The following is a 24,491-nucleotide window of genomic DNA, read 5'->3' on the forward strand; positions in this document are numbered from 1 at the left end:
ACAGTGACAGGGTAACACAAAGAATTCGACCCAACACAATCGTCGCTAAGCAAAAGGAAAAATATCTGACATATTGGGCAGAAACAACAAAAACCCAAAGCAAACTCAATTGCTACTTGGCCCTAAACAGACAATACAACATAGCTGATTACCTGACCATGGTAAAGGATAACAAACTGAGAAGAACCTTGACAAGGTACAGACTTAGCGAACATAGCCTAGCGATCGAAAAAGGCAGACACAGGCAGACCAGGCTGCCAAGAGAAGACAGGATATGCTCTCACTGCAGTCAGGGAGTAGTGGAGACAGAGATGCACTTCCTCACAGCCTGCGGAAAATATCAGGGCATCAGGGAGAATTTCTACCAAAAATTCTCACAAATATGCCCTGATTTCAGAAATCTGAATGACAACCAAAAACTCCCATTCCTACTGGGAGAGGAGAGAAGCTGTGTAACACTGGCGGCACACTATGTTACAGCTTGCCATGAACAGAGGGACAACCAGTAAACTAAGAAAAGAATATATATAAAGAATGCGAATGTATATTTATACACTCAGGGATATACCTGTTTATACACTGTATGAATAGAACTGCGTTTATGTGCTAAACCATAAATGTATTTTGATGCTTTGGCAACATAAGATGTAACTTATCATGCCAATAAAGCGATTTGAATTGTGAATTGGTGGTACGCTGACTTGAGGTCGATGGTGGAGAACACCCGGTATTGGGCGATTTGGTTCACCATCTCGGATATGCGGGGTAGCGGGTAGGCGTCTAGTTGGGTATAGATGTTGACTGTTTGACTATAGTCAATCACCATCCGCTTCTTCTCGCTACCCCTCACCACCACCACTTGGGCGCGCCACGGGCTGTTGCTGCGTTCAATAATGCGCTCCTTCAGGAGCCTGTCTACCTCGGTCGCGATAAACCGCCTGTCCTCCCAGCTGTACCTCCTGCTTTTGGTCGCTATTGGCCGGCAGTTAGGGGTAAGGTTCGCGAATAGCGAAGGCGGCTTTACCTTCAGGGTAGCCAGACCGCACACTGTGAGGGGCGGCTGGGTCCCACCGAAATTGAGCGTGATGCTTTGGTGGTGGCACTGAAAATCCAGGCCCAAGATCACGCTCACACATAAATCCTTCATAATTAACAGTTTAAAATTATTATATACAGTGCCTTTAACGGACAATCGTACCGCGCAGTAACCTGCAATAGTCGATATCTGGGTTTTGTCGGCCATAGAGATCGTGCCCTGAGTAGGGACTATAGTTAGAGAGAGTCATTGTACCAGATCAGGGTGAATGAAGCTCTCCGTGCTCCCGCTGTCAATTAAACATTTAACCTTGCACCCGTTTACCTCGATGTCCACCATCGATTTGGATAGTGGGTGCGGTCTGGACTGGTCCACTGTGATCGACGCCACTGTAGGGCCCTGATCGGGACAAGATGGTGGGCCACACGGGGCCGGGTAAGATGGCGTCCACGATGTCTGCTCGCGAGATGGCGGACCCCACGAGGTCGGACAAGATGGCGTCCAAGATGGCCGCTCCCACGGCGTGCACGCGGCGGTTTTGCCTGCGGGGTTCCCTCTGCACACCTTCCCAAAGTGCCCCTTCTTACCACACTTACAGCAGGTGGTGCCTTTCGCCGGGCACAGGTTCCTGGTGTGCTTCGGCTGCCTGCAGAAGTAGCATTTGGGGCCCCGATGCGTCGCAGTGGTCGTAGGGCTTCTGGGGGGAGAGCAGGGCCCCGACGGTGTTGGGCTACCGGGCGGGGAAGCAGAGGCGGTGTGGGCCGCGCGGCCTGACGAGTAGGAGTCAGAGTTCTTCTGAGCCACATCCAGCGATCGCGCTGTGTCCACAGCCTGTGTCAGATCTAGGCCCGTTTTCTCTAGCAGTCTCTGCCGGATGTACTTAGAGCTAAGGCCTGCGATAAAGGCATCCCGAATAAGCTCGTCTGTGTATACCGTGGCTTTCACGTCTTTGCATTTGCAGTCTTTTCCAAGCACTTTTAGGGTGACTAGAAAGTCCTCTAGCGACTCTCCGGGTCGCTGTGTGCAGGTAGCAAGCAGGTGCCTGGCGTACACCTCGTTGGTAGGCCGCTGATAGTGGGCCTTTAGAATGTTGCAGGCATCCAGGTAGGTGGCGGCGTCTTGGATGAGTGGAAAAACCCGGTGGCTTACCCGATTCTGCAGGATCCCGAGTTTCACATCTCCGGTGGCTTTAGAGGCTGTGACGGCTTCGGAGTTAGCTATAAAAAATTCCAAGCACTGGAACCAGTGTCCAAACCGTGCCGATGCATCCGAAGCATGCGGGTCCAAATCCAAGCGTTCCGGTTTCAAAAGTTGATCCATCGTTAAAAGTTTGCTAATAAAATTGATGCGCCTCAATAACTTCAAGACTCAAAGTTAACTGAATAAAACAAGGCTTTTATTAGCAAAGAAAGATGCCTGTGTCTGCACCTAGCTTCACCTAGCATTCTGCTGCAAGACAAGCCTGGGCTTGTCTTAAGTAGGGCCAGGTATGGGCGGAGCCGACACATCCAATGGGGAGAAAGGGGGCGGTGTACTATATACAATACAAGGTAAAACACCGGAGCAGGCAATACAATATATGTAGTTAAGTACAGAGTCTGATAAATGACATATTTCATCACACACACCATCCTGATTCAGAAGTATATCGCCGACCCTTCATCGTCGCTGGGTCAAATATACCAGTGGGTGCTGGAACTGAAAGCCATGGCAGATTTTTTTTTTAAAGAACTGGCTGAATTCCTATTAGGAAAGGGGGTCACAGTGCTATTAGTTTCAAAATCATGGTAAGGAAACTGATGGGTGGTTTAAAAGGGTTGGCCAGATAAAACATTACTATCTTACGATACTTAAGGGTCCACTGTATTCATTCATTTGCAAAACAACAATTAATTAATTTGCAAAACAATGCGTGCAGTACAGTAATATAATATAATTTTCAATTTCCAGAACCTAATTAAAAGCACTGAACATACACAAAAAAGTGAAATAAAAGCAAATTGCTGGAAATACACAAGGTCTGTCAGCATCTGAAACTCAGGGGTTAACATTTCAAACAGAGATCATTTGTCACCTGAAACGTTAACCTAACTTTTCTCTTTTCAGATGCGGACAGGCCTCCAGCATTTGCAGTAGTTTTTTCCCCTTTTTTATATACATGTAAAGAACCTCCATCTTATTTGCAAGTAATTAAGTAGTGAGCTTGTTACTTCCAGTTTGCAATAGATGGTTTTTGTACTGACGAGAGACCATTCCAAAGGAAGGATTACCTGGTGGAAAAGAGGACTGTGTGTTACTGGGATACCAAGACTGTTGAAGCACATTCCCAGAACCATATCGTCAGGTGCATCATTACTGTAACAACTGCATCCACTTACAAGTAATTGCTTTACTGCTTCTCTGCTAAAGACAATTCTAGACAAAAAAAACAAGAGAATTGAGCTATAATTGGGAACAGCAAAATGATACATTAGATTAATTTAAGCATCATTAAAGTTTTAACTTATTGGTATCATTTAACATAGCCTTGATGTTTCACATTTGAAGTCTGTTCGTAAATTCAGATGTTTCTGGATGCCACTGATCTAAAATCGATGCTAGTAAAAGTGAATCTGTCGGCTTGTTGTAAAAACACAACTGGTTCACTAATGATCTTTAGGAAAGGAAAGCTGCTGTCCTTCCCTGGTTGGCCTATATGTGACTCCAGTTCCACACTTGACTCTTAACTGCCCATTGTTCCCATTATAAATTTCTATTTTTTACATTTTGTAACCTCTTAATGTACCATATAGTTAAGTGTTAAAGGAAGAGTAAATAATTGAACACTTAGGGCTGGATTTTGTCAATGGAGGAGACTTGGAGGCGAGACTGCTGCTTGTTGTGTAAATGTCCCGCCTCCATCCTCGCCTGACCAGAGGGATTTTCCTCTGATTGAGCATGTTAAGCCCGCCCTGCGGGCTCAGCAAGCCAATTAGGGAGGAAGTCACTGCCAGATCACTTCAACATCAGACGTGCTGTCAAGACTTCTTGAAAGAAGAAATGACAGCGTTTGACAGCTCTGTGAAGCTGTCAAACACTGACATTCTCTTCAGTTTGATTCGTTTTTGTGGTGAGGACTGAAAAAACATTGTAAAAAAGTAAATTTCAGATGTCTGATGGATCGGAGGGTCCATCAGCCATTACCTGAAATTGACAAGGTGGATGTCTGCTCTCCTGATCCAGCACGGCTAAAGACTATAGAAGTAAAAAAAGGTAAGTGAACACTTTTTTAAACTTATCACTCACCTTGCATACTTACCACTCCACACTTGCACCCATCACTCACCTCTACACCTTACTTCCAGGTGCCTCCGACCGCCGTAAACCTCCTCCACGTCTCCTCCAACCCGGCGGGGTCCTCCGAGGTCGGGAAGCCTTCAGCTGTGAAGGTAAAATGGCAATCCCTTTTTTTGCCTGTTAACTACCTGTTAACAGGCAGTTAAAAGGATTAAAAGCCTTTCCCGCCTCCAGGAGACAGGACCCGAAGCTGCACATCCTCCCGCCTCCTGGCAAAAGGGCACGGAGGCGGGTTTGCCATCCGCCCCCACTTTCTCCGATTTTACGCGCTGTTCCGCCTCCATGCCCGCCTCCTCGGGGCTTGGAAAATCGAGCCCTTAACTTTTGACCTTCAGTTAATTTATTTAGCATCTTCTTCCACCTCTGCACCTAATTTCTACTCTCAGCAAATTCCTGTTTTAAAAGTCCTCACTCCGTTTTCAGCTCACTCTGCTTTAAATAAGATGATTGTGTACGTGTTCTTAGTGGTTAGATTGCAAATATGTCTGCAGTGGCTGTGCATGTGGCATTATTTGAAGCAGCAATGTGTTTATATTAGTGCTCTTGCAACATTAAGCTGCCAGATCTTTGATTATGAATTACACTAAAGGAAACTGCTCTGGGCCTCTTCCTTGAATTGGAGTGCTTTTTGCAGTCTTCCATTGTTATCATTGACTATCTCGTCTTCTCTTATTAATCTTTAATTAGCAGAGGCAGAACAATCATTGAAATTCTACTGTATTGCTTTCTATTCATTACGTTTTTGTTTGGAAATATGATTTCTGTTGTTTTTGGTTTGTATTTGCCGTCTGCCAGTTTTTCTTTCCTTACTCTGGCCAAGTTAGATTCGTTTCTTTCTCTTTAGTGTTGTGATTTTTATTAAATCCCCCTTGTTTCTTTCAATCTGGAATTTTTCAGGTTTAGTTTTGAAAGTTAAATATTTCACAATATTGACCATCAACATGCAGATGCAAAAATAAAATATTGAGCAGTACAAAGCTAGAACTTGAGGTCATCCAAAACTTGGCTGCCCGTGTCCTAACTCGCACCAAGTCACGTTCACCCATCATCCCTGTGCTCGCTGACCTACACTGGCTCCTGGTTAAGCAATGCCTTGATTTCAAAATTCTCATCCTTGTTTTCAAATTGCTCCATGGCCTCGCCTCTCCCTATCTTTGTAAACTCCTTCATCCCCACAACCGCACCCCCCAACCCCGAGATATCTGCGCTCCTCAAATTCTGCCCTCTTGAGCATCCCTGATTATAATCGCTCAACCATTGGTGGTCGTGCCTTCAACTGCCTTGGCCCTAAGCTCTGGAACTCCTTCCCTAAACTTCACTGCCTCTCAACCTCTCTTTCCTCCTTTAAGACGCTCCTTAAAACCTACCTCTTTGACCAAGCTTTTGGTCACCTGCCCTAATTTATTCTTATGTGGATCGGTGTAAATTTGTTGTCTTAAAATACTTCTGTGCAGCGCCTTGGGACGTTTTACTATGTTAAAGGCGCTATATAAATACAAGTTGTTGTTGTTGTAGAACATATTATATGAGAAGAATACTAACAGCTTTGCTAGAATTCAGTATGAAGGATTTTCTTGAATAACCTTTGAAGCTCTCCAATCCTATATTTGCAAATTGTTATTTTTGGTTTCCAGGATTTGGAATTTTGTAAATGCCAGGCATCTACATAAATTTCTTCATACAATGGGATCAAATATTAACAAACCACAGTAACACATTGTGCACAGAGTGTCAAGTCAAATTAAAATTGTCATAGTATCCTTCAGCTTAGATGCCTCAACACAGGATTTTTGAGGTTTGCAAACAGCTGGTCAACATTTAAAGATACAAGGCACAATGTTACATCTATAGTATACACATCGCAAACAAACAAGTGCATCGTATGAAACGTTTGTGTGGCTTAACATCACAGTGACATGATGGCCCGGATTTTGTGGCGGAGAATGATGATAAGCTGTCAGCGTTCGCCATCACTACCCCTCTAAAACGGACCGTAGCTTCAGGATTTGGCGCACGCGCATCTAAACGCAGAAATTCTGAAGTTGCGGTCAGTCATTCACTGTTCCGACACAGGCTGCGCTGTGGGCCCCTCGCCCCCCCCAGCCGGCAATCGGTGAAATCAGTGGAACTGACGAAAACATGAGCTTTTCCGCGCTAATATCGCTGTTAAACATACCATTAAATGTTGGAATAGGTGTGACTGGGAATTTAACAGTGTATTGACTGCTAAACAACCGTTCTGGCCCTGAAAAACTAATTTTATATTTGTGGAATGTCAAATTTCTCCATTATGATAAAAGTTACTAGATTAAAAAAAAACATTTTTTTTAAAAGTTTGTTCATGATATTTCAGCTTCTACCATAACCCCATGTGTATGTCCCAATCTTTATTTTGTTCTCGGTAACATTTTTAGAAAGTGCAGATAATCAGTGCTTTTCATTTCCTGGTTTGCTGTCATAGAATCATAGAATGATTACAGCACAGGAGGCCATTCGGCCCGTCGAGCCTGTGCCGGCTCTCTGCAAGAGCACGTCAGCTAGTCCCACTCCCCCGCCCTTTCCCCCATAGTCCTGCAAAAATTTTTCCTTCAGGTACTTATCCAATTCCCTTTTGAAAGCCACAATTAAGTCTGCCTCCACCACCCTTTCAGGCAGTGTATTCCAGATCCTAACCACTCACTGCGTAAAAACAGATTTTCCTCATGTTGCCTTTGGTTCTTTTGCCAATCACCTTAGATCTGTGTCCTCTGGTTCTCGACCCTTCTGCCAATGGGAACAATTTCTATCTATCTACTCTGTCTAGATCCCTCATGATTTTGAACACCTCTATCAAATCTCCTCTCAACTTTCTCTGCTCTAAGGAGAACAACCCCAGCTTCTCCAGTCTATCCAAGTAACTGAAGTCCCTCATCCCTGAAATCATTCTCGTAAATCTTTTCTGCACCCTCTCTAAGGCCTTCACATCCTTCCTACAATCAATTACACATCAAGGAAGTTAATGTTCTCACCAGAGATCGCAAGATCTCTGTGGGTAGCTTTCTTCGAAATCAGCGGGGATCGCTGTCACCTCGCCGCTGGCCGCAAATTATGGGCCAATGTTCGTCCTGTTAAGGTGCCTGAAAGAACCTTTATTTTTGTTTATGGTGCTAATTCCTTCAATAAAGAAACTATACTCATACCTTGCAATTTAGTTACCTTCTGCCAATTTTGGTTAAAACACAAGTAAAAAGTGTGAAATTTAAAATTGTAGTATCTTAGTACCTATATGCAATCCTGCCTCAGATAGCCTGCTTATCTGAAGGTTTGTCTATCTCTGAAAATAAGTACATCATTGCCAAAGACTGGGTCAGTTGTGTGAAATGTTCCCTGCTTCGTGAAATAGAGAACCTGCGATTTGATGGCTTTGATCTATTTGAACAGATAGTTATTCTAAGCCACGTCTATTCAAATGAAAAGTGACTGTAATTGAAGTCATTTTGCAATCACTTACTGTACTTGAAAGTCTGCAGAAATGTCATGCTGTTACCCAGTGGAAAGCACATGAAGGAATGAGTGCAGACATGAATAAAAAGGATTCTTATAGAATCAATGTGGAGCTTTAGCCTCAGAGTAAATTTAAAAATGCTGTTAAAAAACAAAATTCACTGAAAGCGTGAAGGCAGTACTTAAGTTGATGAAAGATTTCTTTCACAATGAACAACAACAAACGCATTGGTCTCTCTGCAACTTTTAACACAGTTGACCTCTATTCCACTGTCCAGCTCAGTGGGACTTCCCTTGTTTGGTTCCAAGCTTACTAATTTGATTTTAGCCAGAGCAACAGCGTCTCTTCCCACCCCCTCACTGTCATCTCGGAAGTCCCTAAGGATCTATCCTTGCCCTCCTCACCTCTTCTTCCTCCATTTCCTTATATTACAACAGTGACTACACTTCAAAAGTATTTCACTGGCTGTAAAGTGTTTTGGGACGTTCTGAGGTCGTGAAAGGCTCTGTATAAATGTAAACTCTTTCTTTCTTTCCTGCTTTACATGTGACCCTTGGTGACATCGTCTGCAGACATAGCTTCCACATTGACGCTACTGACACCCAGCTTTACTACTCCACCATCTCTTCCACGATTCTTCCACTGCCTCTGTGTTATCAGACTGCTTGTCCAACAACTAGTCTTAGATGAACCACAATTTCCTCCAGCTACACATTGGGAAGACCAAAATCATCAACTTCAGCCCCCACAAACCTTGCACCCTTGCCACAGATTCTATCCTCTTGTTTGACCACTGTCTCAGTGTAGATGAAAGGATAAAATTACAAAGGAATATTGACAGATTAAGTGAATGGGCAAAACTGTGGCAAATGGATTTCAATGTAAGCAAATGTGAGGTCATCCACTTTGGACCTAAAAAGGACAGAACAGGGTATTGTCTAAATGGTGAAAAGCTGAAAACATTGGATGTCCAAAGAGACTTGGAGGTTCAGGCACATAGATCATTAAAATGTCATGAACAGGTACAGAAAATAATCAAAAAGGCTAATGGAATGCTGGCCTTTTATATCTAGAGGACTAGAGTACAAGGGAGTAGAAGTTATGCTACAGCTGTACAAAACCCTGGTTAGACCACACTTGGGAGTTACTGTGAGCAGTTCTGGCACCACACCTTAGGAAGGATATATTGGCCTTGGTGGGAGTACAGTATAGGTTTACCAGAATGATACTCGAACTTCAAGGGTTAAGTTACGAGGAGAGATTACACAAATTAGGGTTGTATTCCCTAGAATTTAGAAGGTTAAGGGGTGATCTGATTGAAGTTTTCAGGATATTAGGGGGAACAGATAGGGTAGAGAGAGGAAAAACTATTTCCGCTGGTTGGGGATTCTAGGACTAGGGGGCATAGTCTAAAAATTAGAGCCAGACCTTTCAGAAATGAAATTAGGAAACACTTCTAAACACAAAGGATGGTAGAAGTTTGGAACTCACTTCCGCAAACAGCAATTGATGCTAAATCAATTGTTAAGTTTAAATTGGAGATTGATAGCTTTTTGTTTACCAAAGGTATTAAGGGATATGGGCCAAAGGCGGGTATATAGAGTTAGATCGCACATCAGCCATGATCTCATTGAATGGCAGAGCAGGCTCGAGGGGCTGAATGGCCTACTCCTGTTCCTATGTCTCAGACTGAACCAGATTGTTCACAACTTCAAACTGAGTTTCCGGCCTCATATCCTCTCCATCATAAAGAACAATAATTCCACCACTGTAACAATGCCCACTTCTGCCCATTGGCCACAGAAACCCTCATTCATGCCTGTCACCTCTAAACTTGACTACTCAAATGATCTCCTGGCTGGTGAGAGTTCCAGATTACCACTATCCCTTCTGCGAAAAATAAATTCCTAATTTCACTCCTAAATGACCTAGCTCTAATTTTATTATGGCCCCACCAGAGGAAATAGTTTCATTGGGGTAGATTTTCCCGAACTTGTCGGGAAGAAGGCGGGACTTCAACTTTTGGGTTTTTGACCCGCCTACATCGACGTCCGGCCAATCCACGCGATTTTCCCTTGATTGACCTTGTTGAGCCCGCCCAGCGGGCTCAGCAGGCCAACTAAGGGTCACCCGGCAACAGGTGACGTCACAGACTGCAATTTCATCTGTCAAGAGTTCTTGACAGATGAAATATCAGTGTTTCACAGCTGTTTGAAGCTGTGAAACACTGACAGTCTGAGTTCTACCATGAATCCTTCTGCACAGACTCAGTTAGAACTCTCAGCAGCACTCAAAGCTGAAGGCTGTCACTTTTCACAGATCACAGCCGTTCAGCTTTAAGTTCCGGGTGAGTGATGGGCTCCCGACGGCTACAGGAAGAAAGGCTGTTAAGGTAAGTACAGGTAAGTAAAAGTTCTTTACACACTTTAGACACACCAAACACACTTACCTTTGCACTCATGCACCCATCACTCACCTGAGCGCTGACATCGCGACCCCTTCAACTCCTTCAACCCGACGGCCCGCCTGCTCTAGCCTGGCGTGGTTTGGAGCTGTCGGGAAACCTAGACGAAACCCCTCAAAATAGGGATTAGGCTAAAAACTGCCTATTAACTACCTGTTAACAGGCAGTTAATTGGCATTAATCCCTTCCCGCCTGGTTTCGGCGGGTCCCAGTGCGGGGCGGGTACCCTCCGCCCCGGATACTTGCGTGGGGTGGGGTTTTGGGCGGGATGGTGTCGGGACCCCCAAATTTGGGATTTCCCCCCCCCCACACACCTGACGGCTCCAGGAAAATCTAGCCCATTGTATCTACCCTATCAAATCCATTTATCACTTTAAACATCTCAATCAAATCATCCTAAACCTTCTAAGCTCAAGGGAATATAAACCACATTTCTGTAACCTGTCCTCATAATTTAACCCTTTAATCCCTGGTATTATTCTGGTACATCTGTGCTGTTTCCCTCTTTGGAAAATTATGATTAATGCCTCTGCAATTTCCTCATCTACTTCTTTTAATACCCTGAGATGGAAACCATCAGATCCTGGAGATTTATCTATCTGAAGTCCCATTATTTTCTCCATTACCATTTTTTAGTTTATATTAAATCCACTAAGATTCTCGCCTTGACTTTTTTGTAGGTTCCTGCTGGTATTTCGTCCTCTTCCTCCACTGTAAAAATGGATATAAAGCACTCATTTTTACCCTCCTAACAGAGTCAATAGGTCGAGGACAACATATTTTCAGTTCTCTGAGAAGCAGTGGTTATGGAGGCAGCGGGCTCGATTTTGTTATGGGGCAATCTGGGGTCGTGTAATCCGCTTTTCGTGTTAGCCACCCGATTCTAAATCAATGTGGGAGAATGAAGCGATTTTAACTTAAGTGGGCAATTGAGTTCCAGTGTGTGGGAACCCAAGGCCCAATTAGTTTTTTCAGTCTGAAACTCGCCTCCGATGACGTCATCATTGCTGCTGCATTTAAGGTCTGCAACAAGCCTTGCTTCTTCTGCAGACTGCCAACCTTTTGGCCTTTCATGTTAGAGGGACCTGGAGGCAGAATGACCAGCGAGAGACCTAGGTCTGCTCCCAGGTTTGATGATGTTGCCCTGCAAGCTTTAATGGAGGGAGCAAGAGCCAATAAAGAGATGCTCTTCCCTTCTTCAGGGAGGAAGAAGCCTCCCCAGCAGACCAAGGCTGTGTGAATCCAGGTGGCCCGCAGAACCTGGCTTCAGTGCAGGAAGAGGTTTCATGACCTTCTGCGCACTGGCAAAGTGAGTATGACTTTTCCATCACCCTCAATCTGATCCCCATTGCCTCTCCTCACCAGCACACAGCTTTAGCAATCTCTTCCTCCACATCCCACTTGACACTGACATCCATGCACCCTTACCCATTCCCTCTCTCTCTATGCTCACATTCACCTAACTATTCGACTATGCAGCCCTCACACTCCCTATCACTGTGACGCTAGGAAAACAACTTACAACACACAGGGAGGGCCCTTGGTCTTGCCACCTCACTCCATCTTTGTCTCCTTCTAAGCATCTATGCTATGGATTCTCTACACTCACTCCTTCATTCTCACTCAAACTCCGCAAGTGGGGGACGGACAGACGGGTGCATCACAGCAAGCTGGTGACAGAATAGTTTTCCATCTCTCTCATTGACATTGCATGAGTCGCTGATAATGATTCTAAAGCTCTAACGGATGGACTTATGATCATCTGCAATATGCATGTAACCTTGGCATCACATCTCTGACTCTCCTTTACTCCCCCACAGGACCATCGCAAGCACCCGTCCCCACTAGCCAGGAGGAAGAGCCTGAGCATCCTGACTCCTCAGAGGAAGCTGCAACCTCTGAGGGCGCGTCAGCAGAATTCAGCGCACCCAGCACCAGCACAGACACTCACACATCGGTGGGACCTTCGCGAAATAGAGTAGTGTTGTCACCTGGTGTATCACAGCTCACAAGTGAGCATGAGCAGGTGGTGGAGACAGGGACAGCAGTGGAGAGTCCTAGTCGGGAGGGCGCAGGACTCTCCCAGCTCGGCTCAGCTGCATGTCGACCCTCTGCCTCTGGGTCCATCCATGAGATCAGTGGTGATGGAACTCCAGGAACAGATGCAGGAGTCTCTGGCAGGTTTTGTCTCCAGGGTCGCTGCGAGTGTGGAGCGAATGGAGGAGTCCATTGCGAACATGAGCAGAGCCTTTGTGGAGTCATTGGCGCATGAACGCATCACCATGGAAAGGATGGCAACCTCCATGGAGGTGATAAGTCGCCAGAGTGCAGAAAACATGGCGAGTGTTCTGAATAGAATGACATCTCTGGAGGAGCGATGGTCATCTATTGAACAGAGAAACCAGACCTTCATGGAAGTCCTTCTGAGTAGGACTGCCAGTGCAGATACGGGTCCCCATGGCCCCCCTGATGTGCAGCAAGGTGCTCTCAAGCAACTTGCAAGCGCTGAGGGGGACCTGACCCATGAGAGGGAAGTTGGTGGCAGACATCAAGGAAGTGGGGGCTCCTCTCCATGCGCTCACACTTCCATGCCACTGCAGAGTCCTCGGTCAGAGCCCCACCCAACTGAGATTGGCGTCTCAACCCCTGCACAGCCGCAGGAGACTGTTGGCGAGCCTTCACAGGTTCGCAACCCCAGAGGACGCCCGCCAAAGGTGTCGAGACAGGAGCAGCAAGAAAGTGAGCAAGGGGCCGCCACATCTGCTGAAGCCACAGGGGAAGCACCACATAGGAGCACGCGTAAGAGAAAGATACTGCACAAATAGTACAAGGGTAGTCACCTGGGTGAAATTTGATGTTTAATGTTAAAAAGCCATCAGATGGTTACTGTAAATAAAAAATCTGATGGTTACTGCTGCAGTTGTGGCGTGTGTCATTTCGCTAATGGGACTTCCACATTGAGGGCTTAGGATTACTTGATATATGTCTCAGTTGAGGAAGCGCTCAGTGAAGGTGGCGAGAGGGGTTTCCCAGGAGGTCACACTGGAGATGGGTGTCAGGCTCCAAACTTCCACAGCTGTGGCTATGCCTTCTAAAAGTTCCCCCAGACCTGAGACAACAAAGTCCTGCCACCTGCAAATGATGGCTGATCAAATATCCTATTTAATGGTGGAGCTGCAGCTAATAGTCAGCAATCCAATTGTGCTCCCGCCAGGTTTCACCGTCGTGTTTCAGAGCAAGCGTGCTTTACGTCGGAAAAGGGTTAAAATCACCAAGGCCTTTCAAAATGGGATAATAGAGGCAATTTAGTGCTTGTTAAGGGCCTTAAGGGCCTATCCCGCCTCTTGGAGGCGGGACGGAGACGGGAGCAGTAAACACGATGTATTTAAAATTGCTTGGAGGCGGGGTTGGGCCCGCCCCCTGCCCCCACCCGCCACTTTTTGCAATTTTAACACCCCACACACCTCCATTCCCACCTCCACGGCCCTGTGAAATTCAAGCCCAGCGACTCTCTCGGGAAGCTCTGATGGAGTTGTGTCACTTCCTACAACAATACCTGTAACCAACTGCCACAGCTAGCACAGCATTGCCTGTTGCAGTCAAGGTCATTGCAGCCCTGAACCTCTTTGTATAAGACTTCTTCCAGGCTGCCAAAGGGGACATCAGTAACATCAGTCTATATAGTTCATGCTTGCATTACGCGGGTGACTGTTGCCATGTTTGCTTGCGCAAATACTTTCATCACTTTCTCCATGAACATCCAGATGCAGGATAGAGCTCTGGAGTATGCACAGATTACAGGCTTTCCCCAAGTCCATAGCTTCACTGGCTGCACTCACATCATCCTGTAAGCTACTTCACATGACACCACTGCCTTTATGAATTGTAAGGGCTTCCACTCCATTAATGAGCAACTGGTGTGTGAGCACCAGCAACACTTCATACAGGTCAGTGCCCACTTTCCAACAGCTGGCATAACGCTTTCATCTTGTGCCAATTGTCCATCCTCCACTCATTGCGTCACTGCCATGCACCAGAATCCCACACAAGTTGGTAGTGGACTCCTTCACAATCTCGGAGATGTTGCGGTAACTCCCTGGCATGCAGTCTAATACATTCAGCAATTGCTAGTGCACAGAGAGCATTTTTCTTTTAAACACTGTCCCCTAAATTCTGCATCTCCATCCTCTTTAGCAGAACTAGGACATGCTTCCCTTCCAGTGAGTCGTTTCCTGGGCTGTCTTTTCCACCTGCACCTGTTCCTACTCACTTGTGCTGGGTGAAGCACCCAGCGCAGACGCCTCTAACTCATTATCTGTACCATGTGAGATGCTGATTTCTGTGTAGGTGCTTGGAAGGGTAAATGCAAGTGATGGTGCACCTTTGGGAGGGTTGTGTCTCCCATCTATATGATTGCAGATCTCAAGTTGTCTGAAGGACCTTGAAAAAAGGCGCAGGGACAAGGGTTAAAACATAATGACAAGGATAAGCAGTAACAGATGAGTGGCAGCACAATGCCGCACCAGGTTGTCATGCTGAATGTAACACCAGGAGGGTTAAATGAAAAGAAAAAATAATGGGAAAATGTCCAAATACCCTGCTGTACGTAACCTCCAGCATCATCATCTGCAATGCTGCATGCCCTCTCCCTGCCAATGATGCTGATAGTCACATCATCCATTGGTGTCAGAGTTTACAGTGTAGGATTGCCTTCTGTTGTTGAAGTCTCCCTTTGATTGTGTGCCAATTTCTCCTGAAAGAAGTAGGTTAATGTGTGCGTTGTTGAAGAGTTTTGAAGATCTATGAGGCAGCTTAAAATAGTGTGTATGTTGAGAGAAAGAAGCAGGAAGTGTAGCCAAGGGGAAAGTAGTTGTGGTGTTGAATGTATGAGTGCAAGCAGGAAGTGGTGCGGTGAAATGCCCTGTTGTGATCGGGAATAGGTATGGGAAGCAGGGAAGGGAAGGATTGATAGTGCTGAGGCTTAAGTAGGGTGGTACAGGGTTGTATAGAGAGTTGTGAAGGGGAATCTTACCTTGGCAGTCCTGGTGAACTGCAGCCAGGTCCTTAAAATAACACTGCTGGCATTGACCTGCTGAGCCACCTCTCTCGATTGCTGCTGGCTAATTTTACAGGGCACCTATTGCCCATTGACGAGAAAGAGGATCTCTGTCCTGTTTCTCACTTGCTCCACGAGAATCGGGGGCAGGGAACAATGTCATGCTGCCTGCTTCTCCAATAACTCTCACACATTTGAAAAGTGCACCTGCCTCTGTAAGGGCTGCAGATTTCATGCTCTCCAAATCAGCTCGCCTGTTGTATTTAAATAAGACCATGAAAACTGACCGATCCTCCTGCCAACATAATCGGGCGGGCAGAGCCATCACCCTACCTACTGCCTGCTCAATGTACGCTCCACATGAAAATCAACCTCAATGTCTTGTGAACTGGGACTGGAGGGGATTAGGGTGCCTTTGTGAAGTGGACAGTGACCGTTGAAGTAACTTTTGGGTAAATCAGGATTGATCTATTGAAAATCCAAGTGTCATTTTTTTTACATTACAAATTTATTATTTGTGAACTATGAAAGTACTTAAAATTAACCAGAATTCATCACTTTTAATGGATAGATTCAAAATACACCAATAAGATTGTGCTTCCAACATTTGGGTTTCCCTTTCAGAAATTCATGCACTTTTCTTTTTTTCCCTCTAATACAAGATAAGGAATATGGGGGGAGAAATTCGGCATCGCCTCGTTTGGGGCGCTAAATTTTGAAATCGTGAAAAATTAGCGCCAGGCACTAATGAGTCTGAGGTTTCCGTAAATTGGCTTTTAGCACTCCTGGAAAGAGCTGGGGCGCTAAACCAAGTGCTAATGACCTAATCAGGGTGTTACAGGGGCGCTACAAGCAGAGCGATAATGAATTTCAGGTGCTATGCAATCGGGAATGATCCTTCACACTGGCCCCTTCCAGCTCTTAAACGGGAGGTATGTGCTCATTGTGCAAATCCTCATTATCAGCCATTGCTGGCTGAGAAGACGACCTGCAAGGAACGCAATCCCCTGATCGTGATGGCTGATCCCACTCCCAGGGAGGGAGCACGTCGTTTCATGGATGAGGCACTGGAGGCATTGGTCGCGGGAGTGGAGCGAAGGAGGGCAGTGCTGTTCCCAGACACTAGGAGGCGACCACTGCCCCAGGTATTCAGGGCAACATGGAGGTAAGTGGCCCAGGAGGTCTCAGCGAGTAGTGTGGTCATACACAGCCTGACACAGTGCCAGAAGAAATTCAATGACCTCACATGCTTCAACAGATCCGAAATACCAGCATCTGAATCTCAGTCTGTACACACTGCACAAACCACCACTCAACCACCAATCATCTTCACCTACTCAAACTCACAGCCACATCTCATACCTTGCCTACAATCACAGCTATTCAACTACGGCAGGCATATCTCCCAAACACACAGCTGGACTCTGACTCACACACATTTGTTTCTCTTGCAGGCCAATATAGCTCACAATAGGAGGGAGTAGCACAGAACAGGTGGGGGTGATGCGCAGCTCCAGCAGCTTTCAGACCTGGAGGAGCGAGTGCTGCGACTCATTCGGCAGCAGGTGGTGGGCGGCGTGGCCGTCAGCAACGTTGACCCCCCCTTGGGGGCAACAACGGTATGTTCATCCCCTCTCCTTCTCTCATCTTACTTCCCCCTCACACCACAGGCCTTTCCCAATTTCCAGCTCCTGATACTGTTTGCATTCCTTGCTCACTTCCTGCCCCCATTCCCTCACCTTAACGCAAGACTTGTGCCTTTATGCTTCAGAGAATCAGCAACCAAATGACCAGCCTGTCCCTGAGCCTCCCACTGAGAGTGAGGAAAGAGAAGAGGAGGAGGAGGAGCAAAGCACCGCATCACTGCATCTCTCACCCGCAGACACTACCTCAGATACTGGCACTACGCGATCTTCAGAGGCAAGTTTAGTAGAGGAGTCTGCACTGGGTGATGCACCGGGGACGAGCGGGCTGCAGCAAGGCCAGGGGGAAAGGAAGCTCAGGAGCTAGCACCCCGGAGGGCGAGTTCGTGCACGAGTTCTGCTGCATAGGACTCAGATGAGGACCTCAGTGGGGAGGTGTTCACAAGAAGGGTGATGTCCATGCACTCCGAGATGATAGGTGCAATGGCAAGGGTGCCCGAGAGCCTCTCTGCAATGGTAAGGAGCATGGAGGAGTCCGCCTCCAACATTGCACAGAGCTCTGCGCACACCATGGAGCCCATCATTTCCACTCTGCAGAGGATGGTGGACTCCCAGAGAGACTGTGCGGATCCAGACCTCATGACGCGCGTCATGGGCGATGTGGCAGCTTCCATTGCAGCACAGGCGGAAGCGACGCAACGTCTTAGTGCTGTCATAGTCAATGGTTGGTGGCATCGAATCTCAGACTGCTCTCATGCAGTCTCAACTTGATGCCACGCAAGCTCTGACTGCTGCCATCGTCACTGGATCTCACGGTTTCGCAGCAGGCTAGCAATCTGTGCTCCAGCAGATTGGTAGTGATGCTGAGATGCTGCCCCGGGGTAGTGGCAGTGGGTCAGTGGAGCAGGAACCTGCTGTCCTCTCTCAGGGTGACAGCATTTCTGATCCCACCACTGCCACTCCGCCATTGCACTTGTTGCTGCCTGTCATCCGGCCAGCCCAGACTGTCGCCGCCCAGCCTGAGGTGGCGCAGTTTACAGCCGGGCCTTCCAGGCCCAGAGCTGATCGAGGGCGTCCTGCAAGACCATCTGTAGTCTCTGGCACCGACACTCAGCAGCCTTCGACCAGCCCTGCTGCAGCCACTGGGGGACACTATGTAGGAGCAGTAGATTAGGGAAAGGCACTGTAAAGAGCAGAAGTAAGGGTTTGCACAAAGGTGATTAGTCAATATTGTTGCTGAATATATGTGGTTGCTGAATTTGGATACATTTATTATTGGAATGTTGCAGATTTGGGGCTGTGTCTCATTTCAGCTTTGGGGTGTGGTATGGAATGAGAAATTGATGGAATGATGGGAACGTGCTGAGCAACCGGGAAGTGGCCTCCAATTCATTGGCACCGAAGTCTGATGAGGCGGTCACGGACCGCCCTTCAACAAGGCCGACTGAGTGGCAGCCTACTCTGTAACTGATGTTCGTGTTCCTGTTCCTCCTCCTGCTCCTGAGGTGCTGCGGCTATGCCTGGTGGCAATGGCTGCACCCTCATGATGGCCAAGTTTTGCAGCATACAGCAGATGATGACGAAAGGGACACCCACTCAGCTGAGTACTGGAGGGCTCCTCCCGAACGGTCAAGGCAGCGGAACAGTTGCTCGAGCACTCCGATGGTCTGCTCAATAATGTTCCTGTGGCAGCATGGCTTTCATTGTATGAGTGTTGGGCACGAGTGCTGGGGTTGAGATGGGGAGTCATGAGCCAGGTGAAGAGCAGATAGCCCTCGTCTCCCAGCGGCTATCTGCTAGCTTGATGTGGTGGCTGGAAGAGTGCCACAGGATGAAGGCATCGTGGCTGCTGCCAGGATAGCAGGCATTGACGGTGAGGAAGAGCTGTGTGTGGTCGCACACTAACTGCATATTAAGTGATTGGTACATAGAAACATAGAAGATAGGCGCAGGAGTAGGCCATTTGGCCCCTCGAGCCTGTTCCGCCATTTAATGAGATCATGGCTGATCATCCAAATTCAGTACCCTGTCCCTGCTTTCTCCCCATATCCCTTGATCCCTATAGAAACATAGTGGCCTTTGCAGTTATGGAATACCTCAGGATTGTTATGAGGTGCCCACAAAGCGATGTGGGTGCAGTCAATGGCGCCCTGCACCATGGGGAAGCCCGTTATCCTGGCAAAGCCACATGCACGCTCGCACTGCTTCTCTCGCCTCATGGGGAAAGAAATGTAGTCCCTTCTCCTTCTGTAGGGAGCATATGTGACCTCGCGGATGCAGCAATGGACGGTGAACTGTGATATGTTAGATATGTCTCCTGCTGCACACTTGAAGGATCCGCTGGCGAAGAAATTGAGGGCGACGGTGACCTTGACTGCCATTGAGAGACGTGGTGCTCCTGATGTGAGGCTCGAGGAGGTGGCTGTAGGAGGTGGCAGAGCTCTGTGACCACATCCTTGGTGAAGCAGAGCCTTCTAAGACACTGTTCCTCAGCGAGATTGATGTAGGAGAAATGCTGCTGGAATACCCTGGGAGGGTAAGGCCTCCTGTTGAGAGCCCTGTTGGCCCTCCTCTCTCTGGCCACATTTTGCAATCTTTTTCTCTGCCTCCGACAGTGATGCAGGAGGGCGAGGTCCAGAGCCAGTACAGCCCCCATTAAATGATGGAAATGTTGCACTATCAAATGTAAGCCAAATGAAAGTGATAAATTTTTCTCAGGCAGAATACTCCCTCAAGTTGAGAACGCTCAAATCGCCGGTTTGCTTTTGTCAAACTGACAAGGCAGCATTCTTTGTCGACTAAAAAAATACCTGAAGTTGACACCTTTATAAAGCGCTCCTCCAGTGCTCATCCGACTGCATTCCGCCTCCTCTGCCAGTTGTTGCTAACGACAGGCACTCAGGCAGGGGGCGAGAGTGAATTTCAAAGCCAGGGCGCTGCACACCCGGATGACGTCACGATCTTCGGCTGCAGGAGAGCGTGGCGCTAGTGGTTACCACCGCTACAAACCTCCGCTTCAATTTTGTGGGTGTCAGTACTATTGCCGCGCCCGGTCACAAAGCTGGTATCGCCCTGTTAGCGCCCCTGGAGGCACTAACGGGAGGCACTAAGGTACCCAATTTCTCCCCCCTGGTGTATGCCTTTAGAAAGCCTGTGAAAGTACTTGTTTCCATGTCAGTGCCACTCTTGAGTTCTCAGCTTTTTGGGGTCTGGTTCAGCTTTTGCTAGTTTTCTAGGTTGGCATGTATAGGCATTGCAGGGTTCTGCAACTTGGCTGCAAGCCTTCAGTACATAATGAATTAGTTGGAGATCGCAAGATGTGTGAACATTATTCTATGATGCGAATGCAATGGTTCCAAAAAGACTGAATTTGATAATGAGCACAAGGCGCAAAAATATGGGCACAAAGGAGAAGAAAACTTAATTGGATACGATGACTTTTGAAACTGTTGTAAGAAATCACACAACACCAGGTTATAGTCCAACAGCTTTATTTGAAATCACAAGCTATCGGAGCGCTGCTCCTTCGTCAGGTGAAGTGGAGAGATGCATAAAAACACAGCTTATATAGTCAGAGAATAATGTCAGGTGTTTACAGGTAATCTTTCTAACTGCCATTTATCACACCTCGGCAGAGAGATAATCACAGCAATCAAAGGTGTAAATGGTGTCCAAACAGGTCAGTCAGGAAAACATTACATCAAAGAACAATGAGGTGGGGTCACAAGGGGTCAAATGTTGCAGATGCTGGGGTCTGTATGAAAAACAAAAAAAGACAAAAAACATTTTTTTTGCTGGAAATCACAGCAGGTCCGGCCGCATCTGTGTGGAGAGAACAAGCCAACGACGACTTGAGTCTGGATGACCCTACGTCAGGTGGGGTTACATGTAGCGTGACATGAACCCAAGATCCCAGTTGAGGCCGTCCTCATGGGTGCGGAACTTGGCTATCAGTTTCTGCGCGACGATTTTGCGTTGTCGTGTGTCTTGAAGGCCGCCTTGGAGAATGCTTACCCAAGATCGGAGGCTGAATGTCCTTGACTGCTGAAGTGTTCCCCGACTGGGAGGGAACACTCCTGCCTGGCAATTGTTGCGCGGTGTCCGTTCATCCGTTGTCGCAGTGTCTGCATGGTCTCGCCGATGTACCATGCTCCGGGGCATCCTTTCCTGCAGCGTATGAGGTAGACAACGTTGGCCGAGTCACATGAGTATGTACCTGGTGGGTGGTGTCCTCATCGGGTGGTGTCTGTTTTTTTGTTTTTCATACAGACCCCAGCATCTGCAACATTTGACCCCTTGTGACCCCACCTCATTGTTCTTTGATGTAATGTTTTCCTGACTGACCTGTTTGGACACCGTTTACACCTTTGATTGCTGTGATTATCTCTCTGCCGATGTGTGATAAATGGCAGTTAGAAAGATTACCTGTAAACATCTGACATTATTCTCTGACTATATAAGCTGTGTTTTTATGCATCTCTCCACTTCACCTGATGAAGGAGCAGCGCTCTGAAAGCTTGTGATTTCAAATAAAGCTGTTGGACTATAACCTGGTGTTGTGTGATTTCTTACATTTGTCCACCCCAGTCCAACACCGGCATCTCCACACCTTTGAAACTGTTGAACAAGAGAAAAATTCAATGCCAACAACTAGAGGAACTTGACTCATCAACAACCTGTCTGAAGTCTCCCGCCACATTATTAGAGGACACAGGCCTAGAAATTTGGGCACACCCATCTTTGAACTACTTACTCTGCGCAGGAATGGTGAGGTTTGAAGAGCCCCAGATAGTAATCCTTGGTCCTCATTTACATAGGAACGATGCTGTGGGAGGAGCCCAAGAAAGTAAGTGGTGGAAGATCAGCGTTAGCAGTGGCCCACAAGTAAGTAATGGCCTTGTGTGGGGTGGGGGGATCTCGCTCGGGTGAGAGGGGTCTCAGAGGGGGAATCGCTGGCCTTGGGAAAGGTGGGGAGCGATCAGTGGCTGGGGGCGAATGATAGCCTGGCAGGGGTCGTGTCAGCTGGCAGTGGCCTGCGGGTTCGGAGCCTGGAGGTTGGGGATCTCTGGGCCGGGGGGGGGGGGGGGGGGGGCAGGGGGCGGGAACAGGAGCGGCGGTGAGCAGGAAGGCTTTATTTTAATTATTCATTCTAGGGGTATGGGCGTCGCTGGCAAGGCCGGGAATTTATTGCCCATACCTAGTTTTGCACAAACACTTAGCAGCCCTTTAAGTACAAAATTGTTCGCTGCCCATTTTACCTGGCAAGGCCGGCACCAGCTGCCAACCTCGCTGCTGCTGGTTAAAATGCATTCGGGGTCTGAATGGTGCCATCTCACTCCGTCTTTGTAATGTTAATGATACCTTCATCTGCCTGGGACAAAAACCTCACATGCTGCCAGAAATGTGCCTCTTAAAATGGCGTGGGCATGTGTGCAGCTTGACTCCTGTGAGTGCCATGCTTCTGATATTTTAATCCTCTGCTCACTCTGTTCTTGTTTGAAGCGCCGGGGGGGGGGGGGGGGTTAAAATCGGGGCTGTAATCTTTAATGGCAAATGGGCTGTTCATATCAATAATGCTGAAAAGAGGGTTATGGTTAATACTTCCCACAGCCCTTTCCTATTATAAACATGGGAGGGGAGGAACTTGGAGTGTTTGGTAAGGTTAATAAATACAGCTTAGAATTACATATCTGCAGCATCTGGTGGCATTGATAATGTATAGGTACTTGTTAAATAGATTAAGGTGGGCCCAACATTATGTCCCCGAGAGGTCTGCTTGTTGGGATACTAGAGATAGGTCTTAGAAAGAAAAGACTTGCATTTATATAGCGCCTTTCACGACCACTGGATGTCCCAAAGCGCTTTACAGCCAATTAAGTACTTTTGAAGTGTAGTCACTGTTGTAATGTAGGAAACGTGGCAGCCAATTTGTGCACAGCAAGTTCCCACAAACAGCAATGTGATAATGACCAGACAAACTGTTTTAGATATTGATGGAGGGATAAATATTGGCTAGGACACCGGGCTAACTCCCCTGCTCTTCTTCGAAATAGTGCCATAGGATCTTTTACGTCCACTTGAGAGAGCAGACAGAGCCTCGGTTTAACATCTCATCTGAAAGACGGCACCTCCAACAGTGCAGTGCTCCCTCAGTTCTGCACTGGAGTATCAGTCTAGATGTTGTGCTCAAGTCTCTGGAGTGGAGCTTGAATTCACAACCTTCTGACTCAGAGGCAAAGGTGTTACAACTGAGCCACTTTGACTGAATACCAGCAAAAACTACACATTCTAGGGCAATGTCAGACTTGCTAAGAAATGTTAAAATGAACACCTGATGGGACATTTGAAAGGTTTCCATAAATTGGGGAGAAGAGGCTGACCTATTGAACCAATTGTGGTTGTGGATGGTTTTGAATCCACCCTTCAATAGAAATTGTAATCATTGAAGAAAAGGGATGTTCTACTTCGCCAGAGAGAAAATAATCTCAAAGTACTGCCAAATGGCAAAATAAAAAACTGTCTACCTTGATTCAGATTCTGGATAGACAAGTATAGTTAAATAAGGGGTGCCCGGGTAATCCATGTCCAGGCCAACAAGGTTCCATTTGAGTTGCTTCAGTGGTGTCCTCACATACTCTTGTTTAAATAACTTACCCTCCTCCTCCTGTAATGTAGCTGTATCCGCCAGTGCCCAGTCCATATCCGTAACGCTCTCCAAGGAAAACTGGCTCTTTTGGGTTGTAGCAGCTCAATAATCTTTGCAGTCTTGGGATACTGTATCAAAAAATAGAGTTAACCATGTGTAAATGCATAATATACCAATATAATAAAGTAGCATATAAAATCACAGTCAATATAATAAAGTAGCATATAAAATCACAGTCAAAATAATTCTGAGACATAAAGACCTCTGTGTACTATATTTAGAACAAAAATAAATGTGTTCAGTATAAACACATTTACAATTTCACTACTCAAAGCACACAGAGGAGTTATCCTTCGCCCCCATCCTGAAGCAAGACCCAAAGTTCAGTCCCTGACCAATTAGCCTGCTGATATTATCTACATTTATACGAGAAGACAGACCACTTTGGTGAAGTATGATAGGTATTGTGTCCCACTTCAGTGAAGCAACAGTGGTCCTGTATCTCATTATGAGTCACCACCCTCGAGCACCTAGGCACAAAAGTGGTTGTGGGTATAGAAAAGAAATGTAACATTTCTGGGAAGTTCAATGCGGTTTCCCATTGTGAACAGCATATAACACATTTATCATAGCCAATTATACTTCCAGACTCACAATTTAAGGTAGAATTCATTAAAAATATTAGTCAGTCAATCTGACGGTTACAGTGATGCTTCAAAAGTCTGCCGCATTTTCTAAGCTTTGATAACAGCTAAAAGCAATTATGATGGTAGTACAACAACAACTTGTATTTATATAGCGCTTTTAACATAGTAAAAAGTCCCAA

The 24,491-nt window shown here is 46.7% G+C and overlaps 1 long non-coding RNA gene across 1 annotated transcript in view; it reads right to left on the reverse strand.

Moving 5' to 3' along the window:
* The window catches only part of LOC147081640 (uncharacterized), a 33,769-nt gene extending 9,943 nt beyond the window's left edge, over positions 1 to 23,826 (reverse strand). The window contains exons 1-2 of the long non-coding RNA XR_015076527.1: positions 23,674 to 23,826; positions 3,307 to 3,451 (exon numbers count right to left, since the gene is read on the reverse strand). This is a non-coding gene — a long non-coding RNA (uncharacterized LOC147081640). The remainder of the gene's footprint in view (positions 1 to 3,306; positions 3,452 to 23,673) is intronic.
* Positions 23,827 to 24,491: the final 665 nt, after the last annotated feature.

This window comes from Somniosus microcephalus, unplaced genomic scaffold (assembly GCF_052327205.1).
Source record: "Somniosus microcephalus isolate GS21.2 unplaced genomic scaffold, FLI_Smic_1.0 scaffold495, whole genome shotgun sequence".
NCBI lineage: Eukaryota > Metazoa > Chordata > Chondrichthyes > Squaliformes > Somniosidae > Somniosus > Somniosus microcephalus.